The sequence below is a fragment of the Puntigrus tetrazona genome, chromosome 16 (genome assembly GCF_018831695.1).
Source record: "Puntigrus tetrazona isolate hp1 chromosome 16, ASM1883169v1, whole genome shotgun sequence".
Lineage (NCBI taxonomy): Eukaryota > Metazoa > Chordata > Actinopteri > Cypriniformes > Cyprinidae > Puntigrus > Puntigrus tetrazona.
The window spans coordinates 24,395,368-24,411,577 of record NC_056714.1 but is presented as its reverse complement, the minus strand read 5'-3'; the positions used below and the strand labels follow the sequence as shown (position 1 = coordinate 24,411,577).

Genomic DNA, 16,210 nt, shown 5'->3' with positions numbered 1-16,210 from the left:
CAAGTTCTCCAGAAGTATAAAAAACTGACTTAAGATTAAAACTCTTTAGTTAAGATTAATATATAACTATTTTTAATATGTACATGGTAACTGATCTAAAACTTTTGACAAGTATACATTTATTTATTTTGGAGTTTCTCTTACATGCGTTTTTTGTGTTGCTTTGTGAACATAACTAAAGGAACAACGAAAAGAAAAACATATAATGACATCATAAAGACATTTGGTGTCTTTTAAAAAAAGAAATTCTAAATATATCCAAAATATACAAATATCTGTGTGTAATCTGCTTTTTATAATACACTGCAAATGTGTTGTTTCATGTATCGTGCGGAGTGTTCTTAGCTGAATAAAAAAGAATGTAGTGAGATTTCACATGAAATTGTTTCCTGTCTCCTACACTGGCATACGTGTGAATGGAGTCAATGGAAAGAAAAGTGTAGTGTGACGTTTATCCCATACACAGCTCAATGGAGGCCCTGTGCAGTATGTGGACTGGATGTGACTGACCCAGGGGCCCCTCTGTCTCCTGATGTGCTGGGTGTGACTGGATCTATCCATCATGCTCTTGGCATTGTGTCTGTTAGAGCTGACTCAGCCCTTCAGTCCGCCTGGAGGAGACCTCCCCACCTCAACCCCTTAGAGCAATGCTAGCACCCAGAAAATGGACATGTCAGCTTACCAGTAAATAAGATTAAGGACGATATGTGTTTGTGTGCTGGAGTGTTAAGGAAGGGTGTCTGTGTATGTGTAACTGGATGAGGCCAGAGGACAGGATGCAGCCCTGTTCTGCAACAGTCTGCCTGCGTCTCGCACTCAGTAGGAAGCACCACACTTTCTATTCACGCTCTCGAGCCCTTCCCTATTAGCATTGAGTCCTCCCATGTGTTTTAGCTAGTGTAATATCATATTACATAATTTAGAAAAGGTTATTGAGCTCTTTCTGTCTTGTGGTCATCCATTCCAGTATGTTAGCTTTATTTATGTACTGTAACAGTGTGTAGTAACGTTTTTGTTTTAATGTGAAGTTTTAGTAATTTGTTTTGGTCATTTTTATTATTTATTTATTGTATTTCTGTTAGTGCTTTCAAACAATGAATCGTGATTAATACAGCACTCATTTCTACATTTTTAAAACACTTAAACCTGTTTCTTTTACTTTATTTGATCTAAAATGTCTGTGTGTTTGTATTTATTTATAAAAAAATTTAACGCTGTTCTTTTTTTAATCTTTTATTGATCAAAGAATCCTGAAAAAAGTATCACAGTTGCGCTGTTTAATATTATTTTTTTGATCCGTTTTCGACATTCATAATAAATCAACATCTTAGACTAAAGACGTGAGTAATTTTATTGAAATATTGAAAATTAAGCTTTGCATCAGGAATTACATTTATATTTAATTACATTTACAAAATGTATACATTATTATTTATTTCAGCATTTCAGTTACTGGAAGCAATGCTAGTTTTAGTTGCAGTTAACCATAACCATAACCATAACTATTGTACTGATGTTATGCCCTTGACCTTCACGTACCGTTTATTACTCCATTGTTAAATATAAATGTGTTTATGCAAGGATGCAAAAGTCTGTTTTAAAATAATCTTTATTCTAAACCAAATTACTCACAAAAATAATCTTTGCTTTTAAACAGGTTCTCATAAACTCCCACTCACATCATTAGTTGGCATGTCAGACAACAAATCAGAACAGTGATCTGAAATCATCACAGAGGTTCAGTGTTTATATTCTTTGGGAAGTCATTCTACTAATGCATTATTTATATTTGTCTCTGCACATCAGAGTTAGATAGCAGAATCTGTTGTGTCATATAACTGCCTTCGATGTCAAAGGGTTATAAATAGGGCTTTAATATTTGGATTTTTAGTTTATTTGAATATGTTTGGTTTATCAAATAATTTTAAGCTATCTGGAAACATTTCCTTTTCAATATTTTTTTCAATAATTTAACATGGTAACTTGTACTTGACTAATTGCCTGGGTTCCTTTCCAAGTTATAAAATGAGAGTAGTAGACAACAAATATTTTTATGCACAGTAAAAAAAAAGGTTTTCACAGCAGTGCCATTCAAGAACCATTTTGGGTTCCCCAAATAACTTATCTTATTTTTTTTTATTCCTGAATGAACATTTTAATTTTCAGAAGAACATTATCCAACATAAAGAACTTTGTAAGTTTCCATGGATGTTAAAGAGTGAAATTCCTCCCCCCACCCCAGAATAAAGTATTACTGAGGGATTTTGAGTACTTTTTTAAAAAATGTAATAATAAAGTTAATAGCAGCTAACTAGCAGTTAACATTCCTGTAGGTGGTTTTCAGATCAAAAAATATGACCATCAGCATTTTAAGGCTGTTAAAATGGAAATCTATGCTCAAAGTGGACATTTTTCTGAAGCACACTGTAAACGAATACTTTTTCTTACTGGAGAAAAGGTTTGGGATTTCAATCAAAGGACCTTAAACACAAGCCAGATGTTATTATATTCAAGTATTCGCTCACATTTAGCTTTCATTCAACCTTACAGAACACCATATTTTTTTCTTCTTTCTTTTTTCTTCGGTCTCATTATACAGCAGTTTGGTTTTAAGTCAAAGAAGTTGATCAGTTCCTTGAAATAAAAAAGATTCTGGCTGGAATCCAAGATTGGTGTGCTCGATAAAACAGTCTTGATCTCTGCTTCCTCTGTTTGCTCTCCAAACTCAATACACACTGTATATTGATTTCTGAGTGCAGTGCTGGAGTTGAAGGCCTTGGCCCGTTCCCATTCTGTGGCAATTCACGACTAGAAGAGTTTGAGAGAAAGATAGGGAAAGAGAATGTCTTTTCTTTGTCTCCTCATTTCTTGCTTGGAGCTGCTGAGGTCATTGGGTGGGATCCAGAGATAAAGGCCCTGGGATATCAGATATTGTGGTTTAGATTCCCTATATTGGTTCTCCCACTTTTCTCAGAAAATATTATGTTGTTAAAAATGACTGAGCTTTTAGGGGTTATCCAAAAGATCACAATCATTAGCAGTTTTGAAGTTGCATCTGATGTTTTCCAGAAATGTAAATGGTAAAAGCATCATTCCAAGTTGCTATTTTTGGTTTGCACTAGTTTTTGCTGTTCGTGCGTCCTTAAAGGGATAGTTCAAAACAAAACAAAAAATTGCGTCATCATTTATTCATCTTTCATGTCGTTCTAATCTGGTGTGACTTTCTCCCTTTTGTAGAGTGAAGAGATTTTGAAAGTCAGTGCGGTCAAAACAAAAGTGAAACACGAAAGTTGCGTTCCATTCTGGCACCTTATCCAAGTTCCAAATCAGAATGAAATGTATGTTTAGTTTGAAGGTCCCAGCCATACCTGCCATTCATTGGTTATCGCCTCGTATAGTTCACCCAAAGACTAAAGTCATTCATCAGATATCAATTACTCATCCTTATATTATTCCCTGCCTGGTCTCATGACACCTTGGTGCACTTTTTAGTGAGACACGAAATACATGCCAATAACATATCACTGCAGTCCGAAAGAAATGAACACTTAGAAGCAGTAAAACTCCAATAAAAAACACCTTTTATTTCTTTTCACACAAGTTTTGATTAAATAAGCGTATTTTTCGCACTGTTATTGTGTTATGACTTTTTAATGAATATACTGGGATATTTGAAAACGTTGCTTTTAAACGTTAACGTCACACATATCACTCTATATTTAGGGGTTTTCATAGACTGTAGGTAGGGCTGGGTGATAAATCGATAACGATAATTATCGAGCAATATAAATTTACGATAACGAATACGATAACGAGAGTTTGATAAGTGTTCAATGTTATGTTTATATATATATATATATATTAGTACACATACCTATATTATGTATGCACTAATTTCCCAGCACTAATATATATTATTATTATTATTATACATTCATTGAACTCCTCTGATATATGCAAATCAAGTTTAGTCTGTGTGGTGACACTGCGGTGGATTAATGCATTTTGTCAAGCAAACTGAAATTTTACAAATATCCCATGCTCAAGGGAGCAGGGAACTCTGCTTAGGAACCCTCCCAAACAGAACGCATATCAAAACATTTCTGAAAATGTGTCACAGAAGAAAGAAAAGCATACAGATTTGGAACAAAAGAGATTTTTTTGGCTGACCCATCCCTTTAAGATGACTGATATTTGTGAACGTGTACCATTTAGACCCCATCAGAATCATTCAGATGTGCCCGCGGATCATCAGGAAAGATTAATGAAGCGTTATGTCAGCGTTCAGACAGAATACTGTGACTATGTCACTCTTGGCTCCGTAACAGCAGGATGTCGTTGTACAGCACATTTAGAGTATAATGAAGACAGGCTGTGAGCTCAGTGGATCAGAGCCCTTCCTCATCTACATTTCCTCCACACACACACACACATATCACTGCTCTTCAAGCAAAGGGTAGATCAGAGACAGAATAGGCAGCGTTTTAAATTGTAAAGTGTCTTTATTGGAGCTCAGTGCTTGACTGTATTAAATCTGTATGACAGCATGAGGCCAAAGTCAGCAACCCAAGGACCTATAAAGACTGCACCATAAAGCTCAGGTGTTTTATCAACATGAATGTTGTAGGATTTAAAAAAAGCATTTAATTTTTGCAACTAAACTCATTTTGGGCAGGCTGGAGCATTCTCTCTGGGGTGCCGTAACATTGACATCCTCCTACAGCTGTTATCCTTTGTCCTTGTCTCTGCAGTATGAAAAATAAGTATGCCTTGCTGAATACAGATCTGCATTCTCTCAGAGTTAAATTTGGAGATGTTACCTCTCGAATTGTTACACGTCTGCCTTCTAACTAGGTGTGCCGCATCACCATGTTTGAGGTTATCTGGCTTGATGCGTTAAAAATAGAGACCAAGCATCCGTCAAATCATCTTGATGTGCAACGCAGTTGACAGTTGCGGCTGGTCAGGTTAAAAACATTCAGATTAACACGATAGAGATGTCATTTATCACTTGATGGTTTGTTGTTAGGACATTGCACTGCTGCTACCCTTGTTTGACATTTTCTAGTTTACTTGAATTTCATTCAGGCCTCTGAAATGACATCGTCATTGGCCTAAAGATGAGGGATGATGGAGTTTTGGCAGTGAACAAAAGTTTTTGGCAGGCTATGAAACGATTTCACTTTTGTGCTGAATTGAAAGGTGAGAGATAATGTAGCTTTTTGACCTGCCTTCATAAACTGCTTTTGCTGTAATATTGTAATGAATTTTGCTATAATTCTGTAATGTAATTTAATGAAATTACGTATTTGTCGATATTCATCTGAACTTGGGTAGCTTCTTACACTGTAGACAGTTTTGTATGATTTAGTTTTGTTTTGCATCCAGACTAAAGGTCATATTACTGAATTTTTTCCAAAATCTTTCAATAATGATGTTTGGAGCACAACCTCGCTTTACAGAATCACTTTCAAACCAAGCATTTTTCTGCTGGAACTAACTTGATCGGTTGTGAAATCTATGTGGAGAAACCTTTTGTCCTCGCACAGAAGTCCTTAATGCATGGATTCCTGTTAAAATTATGAAATTTCACACATGACAATTTGCTGTTTTTTTTTTCCCCATTGTATTATATTGTACTAAATGAGCATCCTCTTAATTTAAACTGAATGCACAGTTCCTATCCTAGTATGGATAAGCAATTTATTATTTACATATATCAATAATACCCTACATGCTACTAATTTCGTGCACAACATGAGAACCAGTGACTGAAGGCATAACAACACAATAATGTACATTATTTAAATTAACTAAAGATAACATTTAATGGTCTTGTTAACTCATAATCAGTTTTTACATTTTAAATGAGCGTTAGCTGACTGCAAAGGTAATCTAAATGCAAAAACAGAAAAAAGCATTTTGCATTAATACATTAATCTCTCTCTTGCTCTTGCTCTCGCTCTCGCTCTCTCTCTCGCTCTCTCTCTCTCTCTCTCTATATCTATATATATATATATATATATAGTAGATGTTTATTTAGTAGATGTTACTCAGTTATAGATGGTGTGTAGATTTGTATTATTATTATTATTATTATACTTATTTTGAGCTACCTTGCAGCTCTAACTGTATTTAAAGTGTTTCCTGTAGAACTTCATTAACCAGCAGTATCTAAACCAGCTATTTGAACTAAACTCTATGAAGGCAGATTTTCTAGGAGATGATTATTCCTTTTCTACACCTATTTGTTCCCAGTTTTCAAGAAGTAATCCCCTTTTCCCGTATGTGTTGGTATTGGTTGACACACGACTCGCGCGCAAAAAAATAAATAAAATGAGAAAGAACAAAATCAATACGCAACAGAAGCTCTGAGCCATCAAGCAGAGACACTTATATGTGTCCTCCTCCCCACGAGCTCCGAGTCAAAGTGAGAGGGAAGATGAGATCCTAGGGGTTTTGTTTAAGAGCTGCTGGGAGCGACGGGCCACGGTGGAAGCGAGGTCAGATTTCCCCTCAACAGATTTTTATGAGTTGATGACAGCTGCCGGAGTGTGGTGCCAATCCCCCTGACAAGAGTCATGTGACCCCTGCCGCAATTACTTGAGCTAGCCCTCAGCTTCTCAATGACACATGTGGCATAATATGGAGATGCAGGCTAAAGTTGCCCTGTCAGCAGTCATTCAAAATGCATTGCTTGTACAGTAGATCAGGGTTTCGGCTTCAGCCTGTGAAAGGGATCCCCGACCACTCCTTTTCCTCTCCTCTTCCTCTCAGTGTTACTACAAATCCACTCGCTCATAAGGTAGATAACGTTGCCTCTCGTTGGGTGTGTGTGTGTGTGTGACCGCATCCCTGGAGTCCATTCTGACCTGATTCCAGACCACCGGCGAGCCTGGCTCACTCCTCTGACACACTTCTGCCTTGTTGATGGTGAAAAACTGGGCCAGTTGGGTTTGTAATTGAGAAGAATCTTTCACTAATGCCAGAGAAGATTAGAACTGCCATATCACATCCCGCCAGCTTCTTTTTAATTCGCCCTCATGACCATTAGCCACCCCATTATTTTTTAGATATTTGATAGTTGTTTAAGCTTATGTGTATGTTTGTTGCCAGGTAGTATACAACAGTAAACTGTGCTTTGGTCCCTGCAGACTTTTGTGTGTTCACACCTTGTTGGAGGAGATAAGTCACTACTATTGTATGCTAGTAGTTTTCCTACTCAACCGCTTTGTCCAGCCGCATCAGATTGCAGATAACATGAGTTTTGATGTCTGAACTGCTGATGTTATACAGTCTCTGAACCTTTAAATGAAGTTGGCTCTAACAACAAGTTACTGTTACGTTCAAGCCACAAGTGATTTTTGCGATTGGTTTAAATAAAATAAAGTACTAAACTTTTTAATTTGGAATGCTGCAATTAAATTGAGGCAGCACATTATAATTATTAGCGTCAAGAATTAACATTCATTTTAAGATTTGCTGAAGACTACAGTTAACCATGTTTTTAGTTTGTTTCTGTAGATGAACTTGACCTTTCAACTTTAGCTGAATATATATATATATATATATATATATATATATATATATATATATATATATATATATATATATATATATATATATATATATATATATATATTTTTTTTTTTAGAATTTGCATATTTATAATAAATTATGTTTGTTTGAATTAAGTGTTTTATGCATCAATTTTATTCTCAAATGTCCTCTCTGTTTCCACACAAATAACTGTTTATCATTAATAAAAAAAAATATGTGTGTGTGTGTGTATATATAATGCATTATATATTTTTTGTAAGGTCTCAGATCTCCTACTCATATTTAAAATGAATGAAACAGTAGCTCACTTTCACCCGCAATGATTGATTGATTGGTCTATACAGGACGAGAAATTTTAAATGGTCTGTTCATCATGTTTTCCCTCCAAAATGCAGTATTAGGTTCTGGTGGTGAATGAGTTTGCTTGCCATTAACCCCTGGGGTGCTTTTTCAGACCCCTACTTGAGAAATAACTTTATAAATGATATTTGTCTCCTTGTGTGTGTTCGTACGCCAGCCGTACCCTCCCCACGGAGAAACGAAACGCAGTGGAGATCGGGCACAGTCAAACCCCTGTTTCTCTTTGAGCTCTAATAGCGAGCCAGGAGACCTAAGCGAGAGAGGACAGAAATAGACGCCAGTGTCAGGGGAGAGTCCTCGGGACGGCTCTCATCCAGGAACATAAACCACAGAACGTAAAGTAACTTACCCTGGCTTAATGTGTCTCTGAACGACAGCTAACTGCGAATTAAGCCTCATTTTGTTCAGGCCGTTTGTATAAGAGAAACTACCACCAAGACTCCCAACCATTGTGCTCGTATTGAAAGCTAATTAAGCGTTTCCAATGGGCAGATCAGGGTTTTTTTTTTTCCCTCCGTTTAGCTTGTTTATGTCTGAGGCTCTTCCTTTTCTTTTTCACTCAAGCAGTCATTTGTTGGGCGTCAATGTGCAGTTTATTTGCGAAGACTAAACTGCGGTGATATTTGCACTGCACCGATGGCTGCCAACTGTAATTTAATGTGAGACCGGCTGAACTGTCCCTAATATTATTGTCATGTGTGATTTACAGTTTCTTTAGCTCAGCGCTCGACGAGAGATGGAGAGCAGATGGTGCACAACTGTAGATGTCTGCTGATTAGGAGAGCTTGATGAGAAGATATTTGCTGTCTTGCATGCTATGTTTATGTGTGTTCGATAAACGCAAACACAGAGATGGCCCTTTAGGAATGAGAGCCTTACGGGAAATATGCTGTGTGTGATATGAGCTGTGCAAACAGCTGTGCGGGCGAAATGAAACCGATTCCTTGTTCTATTAAAGCCGAAAGTGACTTGAATTTTCAAAATGACAAGTACTAGATGATTGCAGCAGGCTGTACGTGACCCCACTGCTGTACATATGTGTAACAGTGGATGAATTTGTCAAATCTACTCTGATTGGCTGAAAAATACGTGAACAGCACAGGTAAGCTTATGTAGCCCCACCACCTTTGTTTCTCTTTCTAAATAGGTAGCCAAAGTCTTTCAGCACAGAATAGACAAGTAGAGAAAAGGAAATGATTGTCTCCATCAGCGCTACTGTATAGCCTAACGCTAACATTTATGTGCTATATAATTACTTCATGCATATTAATGTCCTTTTGAGAGGTTTCATTGGTTAGTGACTGATGTGACCACATTATGTCATTTACAAATCTACTGACAGCCTTAGTGGTAATTTTTTTGTGCTTTGAAATGTTATTTATTTTGCGAATATTGCATGAAATGCATTCATGTACTTTCCATGATGTTTTATTATGATAATTTTTTTAATCTCAAATATTACATACACTACTGTACACTACTGATTTTTGCTGTTGTTTTTTTGAAACAAAGTTCCTTTGCAAAGTCTATATTATTTTTTTACAGGAAGAACAGTAAAACTGTGTAATATTACTACAATTTAATTTTAATGTAATTTTTAGCAGCCATTATTACAGTCTTGTTGTTCTTATTGCAAGTGCTACATAATTCTTCAGAAATAATTGCTGATTTAGTGCTCAAGAATTGTATTTATTTTAAAATGAAACGGCTTCACTATCATCTTTTAAATAATTTATCGTTTAAATTATTTATTTGCAAAACCTTTTTTTAAATAAACGTAATTTTCTGACCCCAAATATTTGAACAGTGCATTACAGTTATTATAATGTACTGGCCTAATGCTTTATAGATATTACATCAACTGTTACTGTGTCAATCAACCACTATAGATATAATTACAGGTAAACTTGTGTTGGTCAACCAGATAAGAATGTTGTTGAACCCCTGACCTCAGCTCTGAGCTAAACGCTAACCCTAAAAGTCAAATAGTTGATAATCTGTGATCACCTTCAGCTTTTCATACCCCCTAATACCCTTAAAGGGATCCTTTTGTACCTTTTTTGTATCCATAAAGGGTGCATATTAGTATTTTTTTTTGCACACAAATATGGGTAGATAAGGTACTAAGGTGTAATTACTTTAAGAAGGATACTGTTCCAGCTGTGGGTTAGATCAGTCGCATTCAACGTTTCTTTGACCCATTTTGTTTGTGTGATGTACTCGCATGTAATGCTGGACTTATTCTCCTGCACTTGATACATCAGAGCCAACACATGCAAATGATAGAGCTTTAATATGTTTGTTGTCACGAATGTGTTTGTTGCTGTCCAAAAAAGTTAGTCTCTCGTGACCTTGGCTGTTTGTTTTTTTTTCACACATGGTTGGAGAAGCTCTGTTCTTGTGCCAAGTTAGAAATCAGACTTGCTTATTTTGTGATGCTTCCATTGTTTTTACACTGATGAATTCCCTCTTGGATCACGGTCAGGTTGGTGTCTTTGAAGAAAGAGCTGATTCTCTGACACATTTGAATAATGACTGGTAAAATACAAGTCAGTTGATGCGGACCGCTTCAGATGCCCAATTTTAAACCAATTCTGTTCTTTCTTTTGTTCATGCCCTGTTTGTCATCAGTGTCAACTTCCTGCCTCGGTGACCGCTTCCTGGTCATGTCTCAGCAAGTTCAAATTGTCGCTGGGGAGTGTATAGAAAAGTGTGTGTTGTGGCTTCCCTGTGCTTTGAGTTTTGTCACCCACGCAGTGACGAGTGAAACTTGTCGGCTTCGAAATGAGTAGGCGGCTTCTAAAAGTGTGACTTCCTTTTTCTATTTTTATCTCTTGTGTTCTCTTCCCATGACATGTCATGCTTATTTCTCTCTCTCGCCTTTGTTGCTCCCTTTAATTTTTCTTCCGCTAAGTAACTTGAGATTCTGATTGTTGCCATGACAGCTGGAAGTTTCTGTCAGAATGCGTCTTATTTTGCCCCTCTACTTTCACAGACGTCCCAGTTCTTTTTTTATGGTTGTTTTCTGAACGTTGTTTTCTCCCATCCTTTTTGCGTTTTTCACGGAGAGAGCTTTTTCTCGTCCCTCATAATGGCAATACAAGCAAAACCTCTCTAACGTAACCCACAGATGCCAACAGTAGTTCCTGTAGCTGTGCTGGTAGATCGTAGTGCTAGTAACAATGGGGTCATGTGTCCAATTCCCAGGGGACACACATACCCATAAAATGTATCGTGAATGCACTGAAGTGTCTGCCAAAGGCATAAGTGTAATGTAAATGATAGGGGAGGATGCACAAGTGCTGTATTACACAACACATAACACCGGAGAGCTTCACTCCTACTCATGCTTCTGCTGAAAGCTTCAAGCTGCAGTATTGCGCCGTGCCACCTGAGTTTGAACAGTCTAGATTTATGTGTATTTTGAATTTGGCATCGAGCCAGTGACTTTGGGGGAATTTTGGCTGCTTTTCTGTTATATTCGGGTATATTGCTTCTCTAGTGCGATGCAGACTATACAAAGAATCACGATTAGTATGTTCAGACGTAATCAGATCGCATATCCAAGCCAAAGAGCAGTCTTATTGATCGATCATAAAACACAAAGGACCTGCATACAGCAGTCCATCAGGGTCTCATTCACATTAGGCCGGTTGTGTAGAAGGATATCCATGTGGTTCCCTGTCTGTGTGTGTGTGTGTATGTGTGACCAGATGTTTGGAATAATTAAGTGTTTTTATGATTTTGAAAGAAACTGCATTTTCTGCATTTTTTTTATATATTTTGCATATATTGCATGCATTTTTTGATGCAAAGCAGAATTTTCCACCATAATTACTCCAGTCTTCAATGTCAGATAAATTTTCAGAAATCATTGCTCCATTATTATTGGCGATTAATTATTAATAATGGATATAATCTATTAGTTAATGTGTCAAAATTTTATTGTAGAAACTTTGGTTGTTCAGATAATGCCTTTTATCTGATTTTAATAAAACTTATTTTTTGTAACCTTTTTTCTTTTTTTTCTTTTTTTTAAACATACCTACTCCCAAACTTGCATCACAGTCTCTGTTTTAAATATTTTAACATTATTAATAATTGCAAATGCATCTTAAGCACGAAATCAGCATATTGGAATGATTTCTGAAGGATCATATGACACTGAAGATTGAAGAAACGACTGCTGAAAATTCATTTTTGCCATCATAGATATACTGTAAATGACAGATGTGTTCTTTTCTTGAACCCTGTTGTCTATTTAGTCTGACATTTAAAATCGCTGTGCAAATATTTTCGCAAGCAGATCCATTTTTACCTTTTCCCTTTTTATAGGTCCTCATTTTGTGGGCAGCGGTGCAAAAATACATTTCATCTGTCTGCAAATCCAAGACCGCTAATTTGATTTAAATTACAGTCCAGGATTGGGCCAATATGACATAAATGTGCCTTGTAAAGCTTGTTATGTACACGTTGCATTACATCGCCCGTCTAGCAAGTATAACTTATGTCGAAGCTACAAGATTATCCATGCAACCTTAATAACAGATAAGCCTGACAGGTTATGAGGGAAAATAGTGTAGAATTGCCCACATAACAACCAATGAGGAGCACTGTGGATGCTTGTTCCAAACCAAACTACTATCTCTGTTTGCCATCAGGGGTGTGAGGGAGTGTCATTGGCTGTGAGTTATTCACTTTTTCATGTGTGGGTGTTATATCGTTGGGGATCGGGCTATTTTTGACTTTCAATCCCCCACCTTTAACCATCTCCCCTCTGGAGAGAAGCTGGGTGGTGACAGTTGAGGAGACAAAGGCCTCCTATACTGCTCTCGCTCTAAAAACAAACCCTCATCACTCCCACTGCTGGAGAACACTAATAGAAGTGAGGGTTTAGCTGAGGAGGCTGGGAAAGTTTGTCATAGTGCCAGCATTTTCTGTCCAAGAATCCCTTTTTAAATCCATCTAAATCTGTGTGCTTCTAATGACATAAATGAAAAGATGGATTCAATTCTTTTTAAAAATACATTTCTGTACGTGCACAGTTTATAAAGCCCTATGGAATGTTTTTCACCCCCAAATTCATTATTTAATTTAATTTAACATTATTTATTTAATTTATTGTTCGCTTGTTTTGTTTCCATTTTTCTAGACTCTGGTTAATGGTTAAATCAATAGTTTTAATCAGAAAATATGTCTAATTAATTGAAATCATGAAATTTACAATGTTAAACTGCAGTTTATTAATTACATTTTCATGGCCCTCTAATTGTTCTTTACAATTTTGGTCTTCAATGGATTCCAATTTAATGGCTTCTTGATATATTAATAATTAAAAGCATACCTAATTAATTTTATTAAAAAATATATATAATGTTTTAATAAAACATACAAATAAATAAAACAATTTGATACTACTTTTTTATGTATACTATATTTTATAGTACTATCATTACATTTATACCAAGCATTTACTTTGACAGGTTGCCTTGAACACCTTTCGGTTTCTGTTTGTATATGATGTGATGGTATTTGTACCACTTTGTAAAAATATGGTAAAATGCTCACAAAGTGACTATTAGAGCACTGCTAGAGATTATTCAGAAGTTCTTGTACTCACATTGAGGTGGCTGAAAACACCAAATGCGTCACACACGCTTCAGTATGTGCGTAGTAAACAAAACCGTGCGTCTGCGCCATTCATTCATGCAGAGACAAGCAGAACATGCAGGAGTCATCCTTAAATAATATTTTGCTGCTTAATATTCACAGACGTCCATATCACATTTTGATTTAAATGTACTGACCTACTTTTGATGTACCCATCCAAATTTGCCAAATTCTGTGACGTTCCACATTATACAGTACATTTCATTTGTATGACTGAATCCTCATTTCCATCTGTGTTTTCCACATAGCAGAAATCATAGGGCCGTAAGTAAATGACTTCCTTAAATTTTCAGGACCCCACCTGTTTAAACTGTTGCTTTAGTGCCTGCAGCTGAATTTTCGGAGAAGACGCATTAGTTGCGTAAGAGCCTAAATGAAAATAACAAACAGGAGTCATGTGGAGATGTCACCCTGGAGGTACAGACTAATGGCAAGCTTCTTTATGCATGTCATTCCACCTGGAGGAAATGCAATACCTGACTTTCAGAAGCGACAAAAAGCTCATTCTTAGTAGCAGTGCTTGCTAAGTAATTGCTATTGCTCATACTTTGGGTTATTCAAGGGCAGGATGACTAAAGGTAAAATGACCAAACGTGCTTCTTCTGAGACCAGACTAAAAAGTTGACTTTGTTCCATAATGGTCTGGGAATGCAAACTTCATAGACGTTTCTACAAATTGAGTCCGCCCTCATGCCAGCCCTCTCTATGTATAATCTTTGTGTCACAATGCTATTCTTTTGAATTCTTGATGTACAAGGTGGTGTAAACACACCTGGTAAGGTAGTGGTCCTTACGCACTCTGTCATGCTTATTCAGCCTCAGGCTGGAACCGTTACCTGGAGATGTTTCAGTTTGTAGAACCAACACCGTTTTTAAACCTACTTTTATTATGTAATCTGTCACTTTTATGATATCAAGGTATTCTTTTCATTTCGGGATGGTATTTGGTTGTCTGAATTACGTTCTAATTCAGTGCAGTTTGTTCTATTTCATATCCAATCTTCTATTGTCTAACAAGGTCCGAGGACACCGGCCCAGCTCTCTTCGTATGCTGTGGCAATGGAGATCTCGCTCTAACAAGACAATCCGTCATGCCATTGTTGTACAGCACTCGGCCTGTTGATCAGATTTACAGAGCCTCTGTTGTCCCATCTCTTCTTGGAAAAACAGAAGACAAAGAGATGACGGAAATGTGAGTTCCCCTCCCAGAGGGCTACAGTATGGGCAATGCCTGGCCACAGACCCCCCCCCCTCTAAATAGGCTGACCATCGCCACAAAGATCACATTCAGACAGACACAATACACGCATGGCCCCAGGGCCGGCACACTGCCCTGCTCCACATGACGCTGAAGGTCACACAATCATTTGGGATGATTGATAAAACAAACAGAGAGAAAAAGAAAGAAATATGGTGGATTAAAAATGTAAGAAATGAAACTGTATGAACGTGTGCAAAGAAATTGACTGTGAAATAACTCCTGTCAAGATTTGACCTTTTTATAGCAGCGTTTTATGTGAACTTGACCCTGGACCTCAAACCCGTAGCATTTTTTGTAAATATCCTGAAATAAATATAACAAAACAAAAATATAACAGAAAATTGATTTAATAGGCATTTCTAAGGACTTATTTGGGCAACGTTCAAGGTCATTTTCTATTTTGTTTTTTTTTGTTCAGATTGCCAAATGTGATCTTCATGGTTTATAATCCATAAATTTGTAACAATAAGCAAAGTGTGATATCAATCAAAGTTTTTCTTTTTTTTTCATGCTTTCTTATTAGATTTAGTTTCACGTCTGTAAGTTACTTCCATTTGAGTTGATCATTTGTCAATGAATGCGATGGTATGAATCAGCTATTAAGAATCAGGAAAACTGGTTAATTGAACTCACCTCAATAAAGACCGTTTTCAGTGCCATTGGTGTCATGAGTAGGCAGTTTAATTCTCTTAGGATTTTTAGCGCTCATGTCATTCGTTCACTGGGAAAGCCCCGTTTGGAGTGTGTTGATTCATCGGCCCACAATGCACCATTACGGCTCTCTGTTTGTGCTGCAGGAACATTTGTGAGCTGCAGCCCTAGAGGAATTTCCTATAACTGTGACCTGTTTTCACTCTCAGGAGCTGTTGTGATAAATCCAGGCATATGCACATGTGGCTGTGTGTGTGTGTGTGGATAACTAGAAGTTGATAGTTTTTTGTTTTAAATAGAAGGTGGTAGTTATCAGGTGTGGTATGTATCTTGTTTCGAATCTGGCGTACGGTAAATCAAATTCAACTTCTCAAAATCCTACTTAGTCTCAATATCCAGGGACTATTAAACAAATGCTTAGAGCATCTTTTTTTGACTCAAAATCCATTCCAGTTCTTTAGATGGTTGACAGAAGATTACTTGTGCATGTTCACAAATAAAGTAGTCATATGTTCATCCAAAGTTGAGAGAGCTCCACCCAGCCCGTGGTCTAGCGCATTGTGATGTTATCATCCAAATATGGAGCTGTGATTTTTAATTGAACTGTGAAAGTTAGAAAGACCAAACTGGGCTGACATGACAGGAATCCACTAACCATAAGCCTACAAATTCCCATCTGTGTAATGACATCATCGCCTAATCTGTGTT

General features: G+C 36.9%; 1 protein-coding gene across 3 annotated transcripts in view; it reads left to right on the top strand.

Annotated features, from left to right (window-relative positions):
- Nucleotides 1-16,210, top strand: part of LOC122360159 (transcription factor HIVEP3) — a 58,784-nt gene that overhangs the window by 19,309 nt on the left and 23,265 nt on the right. The gene's annotated exons all lie outside the window — the stretch shown is intronic.